The sequence below is a fragment of the Benincasa hispida genome, chromosome 5 (genome assembly GCF_027475165.1).
Source record: "Benincasa hispida cultivar pf3 chromosome 5, pf3_genome.v1.1, whole genome shotgun sequence".
Taxonomy (NCBI): Eukaryota; Viridiplantae; Streptophyta; class Magnoliopsida; order Cucurbitales; family Cucurbitaceae; genus Benincasa; species Benincasa hispida.
In genome coordinates, this window is record NC_143482.1 from 40,548,478 (window position 1) to 40,571,123 (window position 22,646).

The 22,646-nt window shown below is 33.2% G+C and overlaps 1 pseudogene; it reads right to left on the reverse strand.

The window, feature by feature from the left end:
- Positions 1-5,125: 5,125 nt before the first annotated feature.
- Positions 5,126-5,807, reverse strand: LOC150036142 (secreted RxLR effector protein 161 pseudogene; annotated as a pseudogene).
- Positions 5,808-22,646: the final 16,839 nt, after the last annotated feature.

The following is a 22,646-nucleotide window of genomic DNA, read 5'->3' on the forward strand; positions in this document are numbered from 1 at the left end:
GTAGAAAAATGTTTTTTCTAACATATTGATTTAAAGTGTTTTAGCCTCAAATCCATTTACGATGAGCTTTAGGAAGAAAATTTGTTTTTTGTTGATCACATTCTTATGGCATCCAAGTGTATTCTCACATCAAGCACTAATGACAAATAATTATTACCAATAATATCAAATGCTACAAAATCTAATTTTGTAATATTTTCATAATAGCATTATTACAAAATGTTATATTTATATTAGAAAATTAGTATATATCAAATATGTAAAACAACATTTAAAATATTAATGATAACGAAGAGAGAAAAATCAGCATACCTTTAGGACCTACCGTTAGCGAGAAGAACGATAGGAGCTCGTGCTGATAAAGTGTTATGAATTTGAAGAGCACAACAGGAACATGTTGGGGATTTCCTAGAACTCACAATTCATAAATTTTGTGTTAAACATTCTATTTCTCAATAAAATATTATTGAGTATCCTATTCAATAAAGTTGTTGATTTTTCATTCTATTATGAAAATCCAATAAACATATCCATGGCTATAGTATGAATACTTTAACTTTATATGATGACATAAACAGGATCAAGTTAATAGTATATAGCCTAAATGGTCTATAAGTATATGAATGAAATTGGGTATCTCATCCTGGTACATTATTGGTTGCGGCTCATTTTGTATAGGTAATACAAATGATGTGATCCACAAATCATTCAAGAAGAGACATGTGAGTGGGGGCATCCTACGCAATGAGTTTTCATATAGACTGGACCATGAAATAGTCACTTTTCTTTATAACGACCGTTTACTGTTAAAACTGACTATTTCATACTTAAATAATCTAAGATAACTCGATCTTAATCCTAAACTAACTATGAACTTCTGTTTATTCAGGATTATCCTTTGATCTGCATAGGTGAGAGTAGTCTAACAACACTGCTTAATAAGCCTTCCATTTTGGGGATAAGACCGGATGGATAGCTGAGGACATAGCTCTGCAAGATGAAATTCGCTCCTACCCATTTTAGGGTTAGCAGATAGGTTGTTCTCTCAAGTGCTGATTCCAAGTCTTGAACAATCGAAGCTTCACCTTCTCATGATAGAGAAGGATATGATTCATAAGTAATATTATGAATTAAAATTGTTCATTATAAGGTCAGTGGGAACTTAAGGAACAAGATGTATTTACAGGGGTAAAACGGTAATTTTGTCCCAGCTGTAATTACGAACGACTTGTAAAGGATCGACTTACTGATTATGATTTATATGGATAGAAATATATCTACAGTGAGGAGAGTGCAACTATCGAGCTATAGTGGTATGTCTTGATAGTTAACGAATAATAATTAATTCGATTAAAGAATTTTAACGAATTAATTACAGATTGTTGGAGTTCATGATCTGTAGGTCCATTAGGTCTCTTTACTAACTCATTAAATTGGAATAACAAATTGAGTATTGATGTATGAAATTAGGGTTATGAATTTGAAATGTTCAAATTCAATTTTAGGGTTTTCGATTGATTGTATATGATACAATAATAAACGTTTAATTTAATTGAAATTAAACGAAATGGAAAAATAAATTAATATTTAAATTATGATTTAAATATAAAATTGTTTTATTGGTGGTATTGATATTTTATTAATTTAATATTTAGATATCAAATTAATATTATTTTAATTAAAAATCAATTAAAATTAGTTTTATTTAATTAATTATTTTTTAATTAATTTTATAAAACTAATTTAAAAAATAAAAATGAAAATTATTTTTGAAATCATTTTAAGTTAGTGGATTTTTCCAATTTTTGTGAAAAATCCACTAAACAATTTGATGGATTATCACCAAATTCCATTTCTTTGGGTGATGATCTTCAAGCTGGAGCTGCCCTTCATGCAACCTTGTACATTTGCATGATTTCTACCTATATAGAAGCTTCATGCATGAAGAACAGATAAGGATTCTGAGTTATACTTACTGAAGTGATAACCTGAAAACCCTACATACTCCTCACTGGTTCTTCATCAATTCAATCTGATTTAAGTGTTTCTACCACGCGTTCAAGCTTGAGTATAGTAGAGAAGATCTCGGTGGTAGTCCTCTTGAAGTTTCAAGCTCTATCTTGGTAGATTTCAGCTGAATTCGTGGAGGAAATCTTCAAAGGTAATATGTGTTCAAACCCTCTTATGAATATCATATGAACAACATGCTTAAAACTCAAATTAAATGTAGTTTAAGTGCTTATTGATTCTGTAGTCTTTCGTTGCATGATATATCATTCCTTCAGAACACGGATACCAATAAAATATAATATAATAATAAAATAAATAAATATTGAAACAAATTAAACATAATATATAAATTAATTAATTAAATTAAATTAACAAAATATGAAATAAGAAATTTCTCTAAAATCTCCACTTTCTCGAATTATCACGGATTTTGTCCAACGTGTGTCTTTCAAAACCCACCAAATACCACTATTTACAAGGAATTTGGTATGTAGGAGGTAGATTACATGGACACTAAGAATGAGTATTTACAAGACATGTGGTTATATATGGAGTGTAGAGACATTTGGTTTTTTGACACTAAGAATAGGTATCTATTTTACACATAATTTATGATATTTATAATATAGTTTTTGTTAACTAAAAAGTAAAAAGTAAAAAGAAAAAGAAAGATGCTCCATATGGCAAAAGTTTGAAATTTGGAGATGGGGGAGAGAGGAATGAGAGAGATTGTAATCTGAAAAGGAAGAGGAATTTGGGAGATGGAAGAATTGGCAGAATGGAAGATAGGATTAAGAAAGGAATAGGTAAATGTTATTTTAAATATTTGTTGTATTTGAAATTTTCTTTAAAGATTTGCTATATTAGAAAATAAGAAGGACTAGTTTGTCATCCATTATAATTATTCTATTTTTAATTCTCAATTAAGGTCGAATCAAAACCAAGAGGGAAATTCAGTACTAGTCCAAGCTCTGATCGAAAAGAAGACTACAAATCCAAGTAGAAACATAGGAGGTGGAAAGAAATTGTGTAAGTCAAATGAAATATACAATCCAAATCGATGGAGAACGATGGAAAACTCTACTAGGAGCAATGAAATTCTTAAATTAATTGAACTCTTTAATTAAATTAATCAACATTCATTAACTGCAGGTGACTTCATTAAAGATCTACAACTGCGCTCTTTGCACTGTAGATATATTTCTGGATCCATAGATATAACCAATCAATAGTAAGTTGACTATTCACGGATCACTCATAATTATAGTTGGGTCAATTTACAATTTTGTCCCTAAATTACATCTAACTCTTTAAGTCCCACCGATCTTCTAATGAATAACCTGTTTCTGGTTCAACCCTTTAGACTAATGAGAGGGAAGGGCCCAATGTTCAAGATTTGGAGTCAACACTTAAGGGAGCAATTCATCTACTTACCCTAAAGATTGGAAGAAGTGAATTTCATCTTCTGTAGCTATGTTTCCAACTCCCTACTCATATATTCCCAAAATGGTAGGCTTCTTGAGTCGGCGAGTCAAGCTACTCTCACCCATATAAATCAAAGGACTGCTCTCATAGGCAGGAGTTCATAACTCACTCAGGATTGAGGTCGAGTTACCTATGATCATCCTATGAAATGTTAATCTCCAAATGATTTGTTGCACTTTACAACTTTTGTAACAATTACAAAATGGGTTGTATCCGTAGTGTCACTAGGATAAGACATCCAACCTTATCCATATACTATAGATTATTTAGGTTATTACTTAAACATGATCCACCTGTATGTCAACCACATACATGTTTAAATTACATAAAATAACCTTGGATCTTTCTTTAATGGATAATAATATATAAAATAATCAATCATTATTTCAAATAACATATTAACTACAAGGCTTTAGAGCATACATCCCAATAGGTTTTGGTGTGGATAGAATGATAATACATTAAAATAAAAGCAAAGGGACAAATGTAACCTAGGATTGGAAATTTCTAGTTTCGAGAGAAAAGAGGTTCCTATGCAATTTCAATCATTGATTTCTATTGATAAAACATGCATTTAATTCATGCATGCATGATGACTTACTTCGTTGGATTAAACAAAGCAACTGTCAAGTCTAAACCCTAATTAAACTACATGCTTTAGTTCTATTGGGTTTGAAAGTGTTCATCTAAGACTAAGAATATGTGCATTAAGATTAAGGATTTTATTGTGTGGTTAATTAATTAGGTAGTCTAACTAATTAATCAAGTTTATATTTGAACTAGTAAAAGCATGCATTATAATAGCAATGAAATACATGGATTCAATTATTTGTGACTTAAGTGATTCAAGCCAAACAAAAAATTAAATATATCAAGCAAGCCTAAATCAATTAGCAATGATGATACACATTTAAGAAGGGAGAGTTAATCCAAGCACAAATTCACATCTAGAAATTATTCAATATTTAAAGAAGCATAAATAGATATGCATTCAGTCCATCAATAGAAAACTCACAAAATTACAAAGGTCTTGCTCCCAAAAACTAGAGAAAAACTTACCTCATAGACAAAAGAAACATGGGGTGGGGGGGGGGGGGGGGGGGGTGTTCCAAATCTAGGATTTTAACCCAAACGGAAATAAAATCCTAAGATAAAATTCCAAAAATAATGGAGAAGATGAAGAAATTTCAGTCCTCTCCACGGCTTCTGTTACGAAATGGATAATTAAAGAATATATAAAAAAAAGAACGTAGAGATAGAGAAGATCGACACACAGATATACGTGGTTGACTAACGGTGTGTTAGCTACGTCCATGGGCAGAGGGAGAACAATATTACTAGGGATAATGTTTTCATAAAATTACATCAAACGGCGTTTCTAGGGTTAGAGAGTTTATATAACGCACTACTCTAAACCCTAGGGTCATAATCGTAAATAACTACAAATAAATAAATATGCTAAATACGAATTTTGAATAGGTTTTAGGGGCGTTGCCCCCGAACCCCTACCAGCGAGACCCCCATACTTGGTTGTTCGAAGTGCCAACAAACAAATTTAAGGCATTCCAACAAATCTCCACCTTAACTTGAATTCTCTCCCAGATAACAGATGTACCAAATGTAACATAAATCAATATTGCCAGACGTATTTAGACTTATCCCTCATGCCTAAAAGTGTCCCACAAAGAGGACCACTAACAATTCAAAAGATTCAGCAAGTCCAAACAATGTTGGAATTTGCCTTGTGGGACCGGTTTGGTGAACATATCAATAGGGTTATCAGTAGTACCAATTTTCATCACTTTAACTCTATGCTCACCTCTTAAGAAGTGATATCTTACATCTATGTGCTTAATTCTCTCATGATGAACTTGATCCTTGGCTAGGCATATTGCACTCAAACTATCACAATATACAATAGCTTGGTCATGATGGAAACTAAGATCACCAACTAACCCCCTCAACCATATTCCCTCTTTAGCAGCTTCTGTCAAGGCCATGTACTCTGCTTCAGTAGTAGACAAAGTAATTGTAGGCTGTAAGGTTTCCTTCCAACTAACAACAGAACCACCCAGCGTGAACACATAGCCAGTCATAGACCTCCTAATGTCAACATCTTCAGTATAGTCAGAATCAGAATAACCGATCACCAAACACTCTGTGCAATTCCCATGAACGAGAACAACATCAAATGTACCTCTAAGGTAACGAAAAATCCTTTTAACGACTTGTAAATGCTCCTTCCTAGGTTGACCCATGAACTTGTTGACAACACTAACGGCAAGGGCAAGATTAGGCCTAGTACAGACCATAGCATACATCAAACTTCCCACTGCACTAGCATAAGGAACTCAAGACATGTACTCCTTCTCAGCTTCAGAATGTGGTGAAAGCACGATGACAAACGAGCATTTACAGCACTAGGAGTATCTATAGGCTTAGCTGATGACATACCAAACCTGGACAATATTTTTTGAATATATCCTTTCTGCGACAAAAAGAGTTTGTTGTTATCTCTGTTCCTATAAATCTCCATACCCAGAATTTTCGGAGCAGCACCCAAATCCTTCATATCAAACTCAGCACTAAGAAGATTCTTCAATTTCAGAATGTCAGACTTGGACTTTGCAGCTATGAGCATATCTACATATAAAAGTAGATAAATCATCAAACCATCATTAGCTTTGTTGTGATATACACAACAATCATATGAACTTCTATTATAGCCAAGTTCAATCATATAGCTGTCAAAATGTTTGTACCACTGCCTTGGAGACTGCTTTAACCCATACAAAGATTTCTTTAACTTGCAAACATAATCTTCTTTACCTGGACACTGGAACCCATCTGGTTGGGTCATATAAATCTCTTCCTCCAACTCTCCATGTAAGAAAGTTTTCTTCACATCTAGTTGTTCAAGTTCCAAATTCTAATGTGCTATTATAGCTATCAACACCCTGATAGAAGTATGTCTGACTACTGGTGAGAAGATCTCATTATAATCAACTCATTCCCTTTGTGTGAACCTTCTAGCAACAACTCGAGCTTTATATTTAATGCCCTCTTAAGGTGATATTCCCTCCTTTTTCTTGAAGACCCAATTACAAGTGACAATTTTTCTCTCCTTAGGTTGTTTAACTAATTCCCAAGTCTGATTTTTGTCAAGAGATTCCATCTCATCCCCCATAGCAGCAAGCCATTGAACAGACTCACCACATGACACATCTTCTCTATAGATGGATGGCTCATGAGGATCCACCTCTTCAGCAACCTGCAACGCAAAAGTAACCATATCTTCAAAACCATACCTCATAGGAGGTCCAACACCAACTCTCCTAGCTCTATCATGAGCTATACTCGGTTGATCTACTCGTGATCTAGAATTCTCAAGCAAAGCAACTTCTCACGTTTTAGGCACATTAATTTCTGGTTGCACATCAGTTTCTGTAGTAACGTGTTGATCTTTTCCACCTTGATGTTGTAATTCATTCACAGCTGAAGTGAATTGCATCTTCACCTGTTTATCAACATTACTACTTTCTCCCACATCAGTAGATGTCACAAAAGGCTTTACAGTTGAGTTAAGCATGAAATTTTCATCAAATATCACAGTCCTACTAAGTATGGCTCTATTCTCAGAAGGTGACCAGACTCTATATCCCTTAACTTCATCCCTAAAACCCACAAATATACCCTTTTTAGCTCCCGATTTTAATTTATCCTCATTAACATGATAGTAGACAGTATAACAAACAACTTTTAATAAAGAATAATCTGCAGGCTTACCAGACCACACCTCATAAGGTGTTTTACAATCAATAGCTGTGTGAGGTCCACGATTGATCAGATAACATGATGTATTTACTACTTCTGCCCAAAATCTTCTAATCAACCTTGCATTAGAGAGCATGCATCTTGCTCTCTCCAACAACGTCTGATTCATACGTTTTGCAACCCCATTTTTCTGTGTAGTATCCCTAACAGTGTGATGGCAAATAATCCCCTCGACTTTACAGAACTCATTAAGTTCAGATCCATAGAATTCAAGACCATTATCAGTTAGCCTTTTGATCTTCTTCCCAGTTTGATTTTCAATAATATCTTCTACTGCTTGAAATTCTTGAAGGCTTCACTTTTATGTTTCATCATAAAAACCCAAGTCATTCTTGAGTAATCATCAATTATTGACAAAAAATACCTACTACCTCTAATAGATTCGACTTTGAAAGGTCCCCAGCAGTCTGAATGAATATAATCAAGTGTCCCTTTTGTACGATGAATACCTCTTGGAAACTTGCTGTGATGAAGCTTCCCAAATACACAAAGTTCACAGAATTCAAAATCATGCACCTTGTGCCCACAAAGAAGATCCCTTTTTGACAGAATTTGCATCCCTTTTTCACTCATATGACCAAGTCTCCTGCCATAACTTAGTCATATCATCCTTGTAAACGACCGACGATGGAACAACAACATAACCTATTATCGTGGAACCTAATAGAAAATACAGTGTTCCACGCTTTATGCCTTTCAGAACTACCTGAGAACCCTTATAGACATACATTGCTCCATCTTTACCTTTAAAATTGTAACCCTTGCTATCGAGTACACTAAAGGATATCAAACTCTTCTTCATTAGTGGAACATGTCTAACCTCTTTTAAAGTGTAGAAGACACCATTATGTGTTCATATCTTGATTGAGCCGATTCCAACTATGTTGCACACAGCACCATTAGCCATGCTAACATTCCCTTCATCTATTTGTTGATAGGTTGAGAACCACTCTCTATTTTGACACATATGATAAGATGCCTCAGAATAAAAAACTCATACATCATCAGAATGTGAATGTTCATTCACAACTAAAGTGCTAAATCTCCTTCAGAATCGATCTCGACTTCTTCAGGATCAATCTCAACTTGTAAAACAAAGGCGAATGCTTCCCTTTTGTCACTCCTTTCCTTCTTTTCCTGATTCCTTTTTATGTTAGGACATTCAGTTTTTAATGCTTTCTTTACAGTAGTGAAAAATATCATCTAACCTATAATCCTTTGACTTCGAAGACTTTTTATTCTGGTTCGACTTCTTTTTATTCTGGTTCGACTTCTACTTATCAGAATTCCTATGTCCCTTGCTCCCTGTAGCAGCTAACCCAGATGCCAGACTTTTTGTAACTGAACTTCCTGCATTCTGATAGTCCTCTCTCATAAGCAACAGGGACTTTGTATATTCTAAGGTCAGAGTTTCTTTCCCTCTAATATACGATTCAACGAAAGTCTCATACAATGGGGGCAAAGATGTCAACAAAATTAAGGCAGCATCCTCATCATCAACCTTAACTCTACGTTACACAGATCTAATAAAATTTTATTTAATTGATCAAGATGGTCTCGTAGAGACGTACCTTCCTGCATATGTAGATGATACAGACGTTTCTTCATAAACAACTTCTTGGTTAAAGATTTCCTCATGTAAAGACTTTCCAACTTCAACCAAAGACCAACGGCAGTTTCTTCATCTACAATCTCGATGATGACATCATCAACCAAACATAGCATGATCGTCGAATGAGCCTTCTCCTCAAGAATCTGCCACTCTTCGTCATCCACAATAGCCTTCTTTGACTTACTCGTCAGCGGCGCCCACAGCTGCTGTTGCTTTAGCAAGGATCACATTTTGATCTGCCATAAACCAAAATTGTTCCTCCTGGTAAATTTATCAATCTTTACATTCACGTCAGACACCTTCAATTGTCGAACAAATGCAGAATTTCGAAGAAACCCTCACAAGGCTCTGATACCAGTTTGTTACGACATCGACAATTAAAGAACACAAAAAAAGAACGTAGAGATAGAGAAGATTGACACACAGATATATGTGGTTCACTAACAGTGTGTTAGCTACATCTACGGGCAGAGGAAGAACAGTATTATTAGGGAGAATATTTTTAGAAAATTACATCAAACGGCGCCTCTAAGGTTAGAGAGTTTATATAGCGCACTACTCTAAATCCTAGGGTCATAATCGTAAATAACTACAAATAAATAAATATGCTAAACATGAATTATGAATAAGTTTGAAGTGCCAACAAATAAATTCAATGCATTCCAACAACTTCCATAAGTTTCTACATTCAAAACCCTAAAAAAAAGTGAAGAATCATATATAAAGATCGTGGCAGCGCCGTGGCGTTAAAGGTCCCTTGTCAAAATGCATAGAACCTTCTATTTTTTGACAAAATCTAAAGTGTCGCAGCGCTACAGCACTTGGGTGCTTCTGGAAAACGAGCCCGGGGTGGCACCCTATGCCAGCCTCCCAAGGTGAACTAAAAATTTTCCAAAATTCACCACGTAATACAAAGATTGAATTTAGTTTAACTTTTAGTTTGACTTTGACCAACCCGAGCACAAAAGAGTAGAACTTGCTATATCCTTGTTTCAAGGTGAAGCTGAGAACTGGTGGCGCATGTTTGAAATCAGCCATGAGAGAAAAGAAGAGGTAAGCTGGGAAAAGTTTGAGGAAGTTTTCTATGAAGAGTTTTATCCAAGGTCATTCCGTAGTGAAAAATTGAATGAATTTCTTAGGCTAGTATAGGCCCCATGACAGTAGGGAAGTATGAAGAAAAAAGTAATGACCTATCCAAGTATGCCACAGTTTTGTTTGAGAACGAATCTGATAAGTGTAAAAGGCTCAAGAATGGACTGTGGTAAAGGATTTAAACCCCTGTCACAGCAAGTGTGGGGTGGAGAGATTTTTCAAGACAGATAGAGACAACTAAGAGAGTGGAAACAAGTTTGATGGAAAAAATAGATAAAGGAAAAGTAAAAAGGGATGTTCGTGTTAGCAATTCCTCAAATATGCCACACGGACAGTTAAGCAGAAGAAGTACACCTAGATTCATGAGCAGAGGAAGTTCAAGTTAAGCTGTGATTCAATAATGAAAGCAGGAAGAAGAAACCAAAGGTTAGGAGAATCTAGCGTCCTATAGATTTTTCTAGAAGGCCAAGTAAGAGACAACTCAGAGAATCAGGCCAGTGTAGATGTGCATCCTTATTGTTTATCTTGTGGCATACATCATTGGGGTCAGTGTTTGAAAGGACCATTGTTGGTTACAACTATGGAAAACTTGGTCATTATAGAAAGAAGTGCCCACAACTGTTACATGGAAGTGTCATGGAATAGAGGATTTTTTCATATGCAGTAGTTCAACAACCAAAGCCATTAGAGATTAGTGATGAAAGCTATTTTGGTACAAAAACTAGTTCTAGTAAGAGGCTTTCATGTGTAACTTGTAGTAGGCACCATTAGGGACCGTGCTTTAGGGAAGTAAAAACATATTTTCATTGTGGAAAGAACAGTCAATTTCATAAGAATTATCCTCAGTTGGTACAGGAAGGTAGTGTCATGCAACAAGATGTCTCTCAAGCTGTCATTCTACAACCAATACTCATGATAGGGAGTAGAAAGGTAACTAGTGATGTAACGACCGGATCCTTACACATTATGATCTGACCGCTACGACATGCATACTTAGACTTTTCTATCATGAGATGGGTTCTGGTGAAAATTTTAAAGAACATATCTTTATTTTATTAATTAGATAGAAAAACTATATAAAAAGTTTATTTATCAAAACACCAGGATCCATAAAACATTAGCGTGGTGGTACAAAATGCATATGCCTATAATAGTGAGTTTGATGGTTGGCCATTTGAGCGACGTCCAATTTTGCCATCTACGCTGTGTCCTTACCTACAAAGTCTGTAAAAATATAGGATGAGTATATAATATACTCAGTAAGTAGTTCTCACATAGGGTAGTGACCAAATACACAATCACAAGCAACATGTCATGAAAACATATGGTTGGGACCGAAAACGTATAATAACATGTGGTGGTCGGTTATGCTTCCTACATAAATCTCTCCGCCCTGATAGGAAGATGAGGACCTAATCGAAAACTAACCCATCTGATGATTAGCGGGTCATGCAGTCAGTAGGGCCAGAGTCGCATCCAACATCAACCATTAACATAAACGTAAGATTGGAAGCATAACTTACACCTAATTAAAACTTGATTTTAACATAATCGTGAAAAAACATAATGCATGGGGTCCCTTGTAGAGAAAGGTGTTCTAAACACGTAATGCAATATAACAATTAATATAACCATGCAACATAATAAAGGTACACTACCATAGAACATTTAAAGAAAGGGTGAGATAAACTACTTACTGTGATCTAGTTATTCCTTATTATTCTTTATGATTTGATCAGTAGAGCTTTCCCTTTTTAAACTAGAAGGAAATTTGGGCAGCACCTTACCCGAGGTTTTCTCTTTTAGCCTCCCAGATCTTTTTCACTCACACTTACTTTTTCACACGATTCTTTGTTACTAAGATTTGTTTGAGAATGGGTTAAATCTTCGACAAAGGGTCCTATTTATAGTAGTTTTCAGCTCTTCTCAGTGTGACAAATCATCCTACAGGTGGCTTCTTTAGAATTACTTAGGGTTTAAGGATTCCTCTCAATAAGACACCTAATCTTGGCTAACGTTTTCCCTTACGTCATCATTCTTTGTTTGTATTCAATTTTAGGGTTTTTCTATGTATAATCTATAAGATCGTGGCCAAACTCAATGTATAATCCACGCTTCTGTCCAAATCTCGCTCTCTTTGTTCTCAGAATCTCGCTCTCTCTAGCTTTTTCGCTGGTTTGGCTCTCCCGACTCCCGCTCTCGCTCTCGTTCTCACTCTCGCTCCCGCTCCCGCGCTAGCTCTCTCCCATTGTCTCGCTGAGAATCTCACTCTCTTTACTCTCGCTCTCCCCAATTTTCTCTTCAATCTCGCTCTCTTTACTCTCTCCTCAATTTTCTCTCCCCAATTTTAAGAGTATATGGGCAATTAATTCACCTCCAATTCTTCCAATGAGCAGTGCCCAAACAAAAAGTTATCTACTGCCCGTTGTCTCCTGAATTAGCTAGCGTCCATCTTCTAATTAATCCTCCCTGATTCTGCTCCTTATTCATTATTTTTGGATAATGAATAAATTTCCTATTTTCCCCTTCTAAATTTCCACCCCTTTAAATAAAATTTCGTCCTGCTTAATATTTGACATTTAATTTCCTGTATGCGTACAAATCTGGGTTGTTACAAGTGAAGTGGGACAGGACTCCCAGTGGTTTAACACAGACTAAAAAGACACCGGATGACATAACAGGTTGGCTTTAAAAGAGTTGAGGATCCAAGTACAAGAACTGATGGATAAAGATTACTTCTTACTGGTGTTATTCCGTATGATGCGTCAGCATAGATCTTAGATAGGAAAGATCGGGTTCTGAAAAACAAATTCACCTCATTAATTAAGTCCTTAAAGAAATCATGATATGAGAGAAAGTGTAAAACCCTAGTTTGATGAGATGAAGTTGGTGAAAGGAAAATTAGTTAGTCTACTAGTGAGAATGTTAAAGTTATTAGAGAGAAGTGAATGGATCGAATCTCGAGCGGAAGTGTGTGAATGCCTTGCATTTTCATTTTTTGTTTAAAAAAACAAAATACAACAACAAGCATAATAAAATAGTGGATAAAGATATTTAATTCAGCATGCTTTTAAAGAGAATAGAAGAAAAGGAAGAACGATTTCTTACCTTTGGAGATTCTCTTAATCTTCACGAAATCCCAAGGTTTTTCTCCGCAACGAATCTCCAACTAACTATGAACACCACTGTAAGAGAGACCTCAATGTTCTCTTGGAATCCAAGGGTAGAAGTGTGGTCTCTAACCCTTGGAGGAGGAAGAGGAATAGAGAATGTTGGAGAGGAGAAATTGTTGAGAGAATTTGGGAGAACTTTGGAGGCTAGGTTTTTCAAAATGAATGTTTACCCTAATTTGGAAAAGAGAAACAATTTATATGGAGAAGGCTTTACCCCATCTCCAAGTATTTCTAAATTTGCACTTTATGGCTCAATTAATCAAATAACATTTATTTGATTAATTAGTAAACCTAACAAATAACTATAGACATTAAATCTAATTTAATGTATATAGTCAATTAATTAAATAAACATCATATGCTTATTTGCCTCCACTTCTCAAAATTAACTAACTCCTTATGAATTAGATTCATAAAAAATAAATAAATAAATAAATAAACCATTATTTGAACCATATTCGAATATTCCTCTCTTAATTATAGATCAAATCTATAATTAATCATATCATGTTAATCTCATTAATATGACATTCCATCAATTTATGTAAACAATTCAAATCATTGCCCTTGTATTTTCTTTTGTAAGCAATCAAGAGGACCTTATGGACCTACAGATTAGAAGCTCCAATGATATGAGATTAATTGTTTAAATTCCTTTAATCCAATTAATCAATATTTATTAACTACCGAACACTCCATTAAAGACGGATAGTTGCAATCTTCGCACTGTAGATTTATTTCTGTGTCCTTGTATATAACCAATCAACAAAGCGATGACCCTTCACAAATGCTCATAACTACAGTTGGGTCAAAATAACGTTTTACCCCTGAGTTACATCTAACTTCTTAAGAACCATCGATTCCTCTAATAAACAAACAATTTATAGTTCAACTATAAACTAACACCTCTCGGGCCAGTGAGAAGTTGAGACCTCATTGTCCAAGACCCGAAACCAACTATTAAGGGAGTAATTTATCTACTTTTCCAAGGAATTGGAAAGAATGAATTCCATCTTGTGTAGTTGTGTTCCCAGCTCCCTATCAGACAAATTCCTAAAATGGTAGGCTTATTGAGTCAGCTATCATGACCACTCTCACCTGTACAGATCAAAGAATTTTCGTCATAAACAGGAGTTCACAACTCACTCAGGATTAAAGTCAAGTCTTTTATGTCTATTCTAGTGAAGGAAATCTAAACAGAGATCTCCATGAGCGAAAGTAAGATCTTTCCAAGCCCATCGTGCAAGAATAAATGCATTCACATACATACAAGAATAGTTACGCATTATAAAGAAAATTACAGCATGCCTTCTTAACTAAACATAACATAAATTGAGAGACATACATTTAAAGAACTCTTATTCTGGAAATCTCTCGCTCTCGTGAGCGATCGCACAACAATATCTCGCTCTCGTGAGCAATCGTTCAGCCAACCTCTCGCTGTCGTTACAATCGTGAACAGTCTACTTCTCAAACAGCAACCCTTCAACATTACCACTAGGTAACCTTGGTATTCTCAGAGTGAGAATACAAGAGGTGTAAGCTCTGTGTGAATTTGGTAAAGGAAGGGAGGAAGAAAACGATCAATCTACACGATCAAGTAAGTGGGAGAAAGGTTTTGTCTATCGCATAGACTGAGAGTACTTGACCATTTAATAAATCTCGCTCTCGTGAGCAATTGTCTAACCGATCGTTTAGTCTCTCGCTCAATTGTTTACACGATCGTTTAGCAAATCTCGCTCGATCGTTTAATATCTTGCTCATTCGTTTACACGATCGTTTAGTCTCTCACTAGATCGTTTAGTATCTCGCTCAATTGTTTACACGATCATTTAGTCTCTCGTTAGAGGGCTATCGTGTAGTCTCTTGTGAGTAAACGATTAGTGAAGCAATTAATGAAGTGATCATTCATAAAATGAAAACTCTTTTGATTTTATCCTTCAGTTATTCAAAATTGAAATTAACCTCCCACTTGTACGTTTAACGGAGAAAATAACCAATTAAACAATTATCTCGTAATTTTTTTATTATAAATAAATATAATAACTAACTTATCATATTATCATATTATATTTATAACCTATAGTTTTAATATCACATCATATGTAATATTTAAATCATAGTTATTTTCTCCTTATTTAATATAAATTATATTTATATCAATTTCTCCAATTAATGTATCTAATACATCAAATCAATTATATCACATATAATTGAACCAATTTAATTATATCATATATAATCAAATTTCCTCTTGTTAATTTGAACACTTCAAACTAAACCAAAAACTGATTCTCAACTTGAAACCATTGAACTACCAAGGGGTCCTTATGGACCTATAGCTTGAAGCTCCAACGGTACGTGAATAACTTACTAAACTCTTTAGTCACGAGATCCACCATCCGTTAACTATTGGTCACTCTACTAAAGACTGACAGTTGCACTCTTCGCACTACAAATATGTTTCTTTGTCCATGTAACCAATCAACAGTGCGGCCTTCACAAATCGCTGGTAAGTACAACTTGGCCAATTTACCATTTTGCCACTGTAGTTACATCAAACTCCTGTAGTACCACTGATTCCTCTAATGAACAATAAGTCATAGTCCTACTATGACTGAGTTCTCTCTTCCAAAGAGAGGGTGTGGCCACTATGTTCATGACCCGGAATCAGCCCTTAAGGGAGAAATTTATCTACTTACCACTCTTTCGGGGAAGGAGTGAATTCCATTTTGTGTAGCTGAGTTCCCAGCTCCTCAATCAGACGAATCCCCCAAAAAGGTAGGCTTGTTGAGTTGGCAATCTGACACTCTCACCCATACTAATCAAAGGACTGCCCTCATAAGCAGGAGTTCCCAACTCACTCAGGATTAAGGTCATGTCACATATGGTCATTTTAGTGAAATGTAAGTCTCAATTATCAACGCCGTTATATAAAGAAACTAATAATCTCGTGGTTCGGTCTTATACAAACTCTTTGTATAGGATACCCCTGCTCGCATGTCTCCACATGAATGGTCAGGATCAGACCATTTGTAGTACTTTACAACACTTGTAACATCTAAAAAGTAGGTCGTATCCATAGTGTCACTAGGATAAGGCATCCCCCCTTTATCCATCTACTACAGACCATTTAGGTTATTACTTAAGGCATGATCCACTTGTATGTCTCACATACATGCTTAAGTTACATGAAATAACCACGGATCTTAGTTTATTGGATTTGAGTAAATGCAAATAAAATAATACTTATTTTATTAATAACAATGTGTACAAAATGTTTACAAACTATAAGACCACCAGGAGAATTAGGACACCCATCCCAACACCTAATGAAATGTAAATCTCTTCTAGTAACAGTGTTATATAGAGAGTTTATTCATTTCATGGTCTAGTTTTATACAAACTCTTTGTATAGAATATCTCCACTTGCATGTCTTCACATGAACGATCAGGATCACATCATTTGTAGCACTTTACAACAATTGTAACATCAAAGCGGGTCGTATTTGTAGTGTCACCAGGATAAGGTACCAAGCCTTATTCATCTACTACAGATCATTTAGTTATTACTTAAACATGATCCACCTATATGTCTCCACATGCATGTTTAAGTTTCATAAAATAACCTTGCATCTTAGTTTATTAGATTGAATTAATGCAATCAATCATCAAATAAAATACCTCGGATTTTATTAGATAAATAATTTGTGTTAACATAACTACAAACAACGAGATATACTAGATTTAGGACATTAATCCCAACATGAAAGACTAAAGATAACTCAAGATCAACAGAAGAGTTATGCAACAAACACATTAGGCATTTGGAATTGAAGTTGAAGATAAGATCTTCCTTAAATTTTCTACTTGGAAAGGGTGTTGTGAGTTGGCAAAAGTAAAGCTAAGTCTGAGACTTATTGGACCTTACGAGATTTCAAAACATATTGAACCTTCAACGTATTGTTTAGCATTGTCAATGGAACTATCCAAGATACATGATGAGTACCATGTGTCAATTCTATTTAAATACGTTCCAACTTCGTCACATATTCTCAAAGCACAACCTGTGCAGTTGAAGGAGAATTTGTTTTATGAGGAAAAACTAGTACAGATTCTAGATAGGAAAGAATAAGTGTCGAGAAACAAGATGATTCCATTGGTTAAGCTTTGTAAAGGAATCATCCAATTAAAAAGGCAATCTAGAAAGCGAACACTTGATGAAAGTTTGTTACCGTAGTTGTTCACATGATCACCTTGGATGAATTTCAATGATGAAATTCTCAATTGGGAGTACTGATTTGTAAGCTCTTTATTCTTTTTCTTTTTCTTTTTCTTTTTCTTTTCTTTTTGGAACTACTTGTGAACCTAAAGGTTGAGATTGAACTTGTGAGCTCAAAACCAAGCATTTGAAAATGTTTTTGGTCTTGAAAATTTTGGATAAGTGTATACTTGGGAATTTAAAGTTTAACCGATGTCACATTTACTGTAAAAGAGAAGTGATGTTTAACGTCTTCACAATTTGTTCTAAGTTAGAGAAGAAATTTGGGATGGGGTGTGCCATGTTATCCCTTCTACGTTTAATTTATCCAAGAAAGGTGTTCATTCTAATCTCTTGTTTGGTTTATGTAGGTTGAATGTTTAGACATCATCTCATATTATTTGAAAATGTCAGGTTACGAAAGACATTTGGCCTCATTATTTCAAGTCTAATGTGGATATTATTTGAGATATAAGACTCAATGGAGCAATATGGATCACTGGTTCTAGATCATTGAGCAAGGTTCTCCTCAGGAGTTGGCAAAGATTGTGATCATTACATGACATATTTGGGAGACCATAAATAAACTGTTGTTTCAGAGACTTCCTTCGGGCACTGATTCCATATGTGCTTTGATTGAAAAGTTTAGAGGGTGTTCATCTCCTAACCGACAAGTATGTTGACGTCTTTCAGTTGTCTTTTTTTCATTGAGGAGATTAAGACCATAATTAAGTCCTCTCAATTTTTCCTTCAATCTTATTCTCTATTGAAAGAACACTCACTGCACCCACCACATCTTGATCCAACAACCTAAAGGTTGTCGTTTTGAACTTTTAACGGGTAAACTATTACTGTCAAAAATAGAAAAATAAGGAAAACTATTTATACAAAATAGCAAAATTTTAATCTTCCTTGAATAGAGGCTGATAGAAGTCTATCAATGTCTATTAGTAATAGAAACTGATAGACGTTGATAAAAATCTATCCGTATTTTTTTTTTTATTTCTATAAATAGTTTGACAATTTTTCTATATATGAAAGTTCTTTTACATAAGCCTGAAACCATCGAAATGAAATACTTCATGAACAAAAAATTAAAAGATGGAATAATTTGCAATATCTGCAATTTCAAAAACATATTTGCAATTTCACGTTTAAAATTTATCGCCCATTACAATTTTCCAATTATGTTAACTTAACTATTTATTATTTAATATCTATTAATAATTACTAATATTCTGATTAATTTGTACTTATTTAATTATTTTTAGTAAGTAAATTAAATAGTTTAATTGATGTTTAATGTAAAAATATTCATTTATTTTTATTTGAAGTAACTAAATACTTAATAGATATAAAATTGTATTGAATAAATACTAAATTTAATCATGGCAATACTAAATTCAAGTATGACTATATTAATTGTCCTCTCATATCTAATTAAGTAATTTTTAATTTTGATTTCAATATACAAATTTGGTAAAACAAACTTCAATATTTAACTTTCGAACATTAATTATACATATCTAAATACATATATATTAATTATCTTATTAATTATCTCATATTTAAATCTACATATTTAATATCCAAATCGAGAAAACAATATCTACAATCCACCAACTCTTAAGACGTAGAACTCTTTTTCAATAGATATTTTAATTGGGGAGAGTTAAAAAAAATGGGCATGAAAGAGAGTAAAAAAAATGTAATTTAATGGCTTTGATTTGATATGTGTTTATTTTAATTGGAGCGGGAAAAGTGATGAATTTGGGGCGAATGCATCCTAAATGCAGGTATACACTGTCATCAAATAGTATAAAATAGAAGTATTCCTAGTATCGAATCCAAGAGAATGGTTCACAAAGCTACTCATTCGGTTTGAATACAAATTGAGTTTAGACAAGCAATCGAGAGGTAATCAAGGTAGAAGATGATTAAAGAAAAGAAAACGATAGCAAAAGATAAAGTTAATAAGAAAACAAATAATAAGAAGAAGAAAGGCATTCAAAATAGCTTCTGCCTACGTGAATTGCGCCATAATCTTGCCAACTAGATGAGGTTGCAAACCTGATATACGAGTAGAAAAATTGTTAAAGGTAAGTTTAAGTATTAGGAGTTATTAATCGATTAGTATATATTTTTTTAGTATCTATAGCCAATCAATTGTCTATGATCGACTAACAATTAACTCTTTCAAGTGCAGCAAGACGAGCCTCGTACCCTCAAGTTTACGCATGTAACACATTTCCATGGATGTTCAGCAACACAATTGCCAATTAACTCTTTTTCTATCATTTTTCAAAGATTGTAAGGAGGCTAAGTGATAAGTGGCAAAATATACAACTTTTAAGCTTGAGTTTTAGTTAGTTTTTGTATGAATAGTTGAACTTTCACGTGTTATTTGGTTGAATTTGAGGTTTTGACTATTTGGAACGCAGTCAATGAATTTATGAAGAAATTGGAGCTTTTTGGTAATAAAAGAAGATAAATTGAAGAGTTCCAAAATTGAAGTAGAATTTATTTTTAAAAAATCCAAAACCGAAAGAATTGAAGATTAAAAGGAAAAATTAAATATTTGGGAGCAAAAATGTTCTTAATTTAATTAAAATATGAATTTTTTAATTTAATGAGAATATAGATTATAAGATTTCGTTTGGTAACCATTTTGTTTTCTATTTTTGTTTTTGAAAATTAAGTCTATAGATATTACTTCCACCTCCAAATTTCTTCCTTTGTTATCTACTTTTCACCAATGATTTAGAAAACTAAGCCAAATTTTGATAACTAGAAAAAAATAGCTTTCAAAAAGTCATTTTATTTTTAGAATTTTACTAAGAATTCAATCATTGTACTTTAGAAATATGCAAATCATGGTAAGAAATGTGAAGTGAATAGGCTTAATTTTCAAAAACCAAAAACAAAAATGAAATGGTTATCAAATGGAGCCTAATTTAATTAGATTATGGATTCTCAATTTAATTGGATTAAGTTATGGAGTGGGATATTTTATTAAAAAATGAGATAAAATCATTCAAAATATAATTTGATTTGGAATACTAATTTGATTATGGGATCTTAAAAGCTTAAGATTAAGATACTTTCTCCCCTCTATAAATAGATTAGTTCACTTCATTCTAAGTAAAGCCAAATACAGAGAGAAATTAATAATCTTTATTTAAGTTCTACATAATTTTGAAGGTAAGGAAGATATTCTTCAAGAACATTAAAACTCAAATAAAGAAATAATAAAAAAGACTCAATGCACATTTAAAAAACTAAGGTTAGAAGAATGCTTGTGTACCTAAATTTGCTATTGTTGGTATGACTTATCACAAAATACTTCATTTCTTTGCAATATGCTTAGATAAAGAGCATAAATAACTTTCCTAAAATGAGCGTTATCGGAAAGTTGTTAAAAGGAAAATTTTCACAAATAAAACAAATATCAAATTATTTATATAAATAGCAAAAAAACATTAATAAACACGATAGACTTCTATCAGCGTCCATCAGTGATAGATTTTTTATCAATTTCTATCATTGATAGATACTGATAGACTTCTATCTGCCTTTATAAAAAAAATTAAAATTTTACTATTTTATGTAAATAATTTTCTTATTTTTCTGTTTTTGAAAATTCCTGAAAATTAAAACGTATATATCACACACACAAAGATAATTGTATAATTTCGATAGATAATTGAATAAAAAAGTATATGTAAGATGTATTTGTTGCTTTTAAATTATTTTAACATAAGTTATTCGTGGATGAAAGCCAAAGGGTAAAGATAGGAAAAGAGAAAAGTTAGGCAGTAAATTCAAAGTTGATTTTTTTTTTTTTAATATGATTGAATTTCAATAATTGAATGGATTCCTTTATAAGCTAATCAAATCAAAACTATACCATCATGATATGTATTGCATATAAATAAAAGTATTAAAATTTAATTATAATTTTTTTTTCTTGTGTCTAAAAAAATAAAAGAAGATTTCTTACAATTTTTCTCGTAATTCTCTAATTTCGATTAATTCAAATATTATTTAGAATCTCAAATACATATATTTAATTTTTAAATATTTGAATATTATCATCCATATAGAAAACACATATATTTGTTAAGACCTTTTTAAATATTAAAAAGTATTTATATTTTATACTAAAAAGTTCCAAAAGTATAAAGTAATTTAAAAAAAAAATTGCTATAAAATATAAATATTTTTTAGATTTTTCTATTTATAAGAATTTTATTATTTATTATTTTGAGATATTTAAATTCTTAAGGTATGATATTCATATCTATAAAACAATATTCGCAATCAAACAAATGGTAAAGAAAATGATGAGGGTAGTGAAAGGAAGAGTTAATAGGGAAAATGCATTATCATCATAGTTGATGTGTATTTCAAAGGCGGGATACAAACACAATTTATAAGAACTATTTATAAAATTTATAATCGTTTAGGTGAGAAGATCTATAAAATTTAAATGTTGTAATTATGGTTCAAATTTTTCGCCAAATTTTAAAATTTGATGGACTCGAAATTTCGATAGAGGAAATTTTGATTTCCCTCAATTTCTGAAAATTTCTCAAAATTTTGAAATTTTCACCAATATTTCTTCAATATTCTCCCAATTAGTTGTGCTAGCGAGCATCCACTCCACTTTAGCACATCTCCAAATAACTTGACTAATGAGCCAATCAAAGAATAAATGGTCTCAAGACGTCAATAAAAGAATAAATGATCTCAAGACTCAACCACACCATTGGAAAGAATACAAGTACTAGAGACATCTGAACATCGATGACTAATACAATATTGCGTCTATAACCTATTTCTCACGACAAGACAAACTATAAAAGAGTGCCTCGAAATATTTCTTATAAATTAGAGGAGACCAAACCAAGACACCACACAATACCTAAAATGAAATAAATCCCAAATACTAGCAACTTGAAAGACCCCACAAAACAACAAGGAAGTCAGATCACACGATTGTCTATATACACTATGCCACAATTGGTTGGTCCTTGTCGGGAGAGCTCAACTAACTCTCTATTTTTTTTTTTCCCTCTACATTTAAGGAATGTTATGAGGCGGCAACCATATTGTGACGTGTCATATAATAATTTGTCCTCATAGATAAGACTCTGACTCTTCCTGATCAAATATTCAT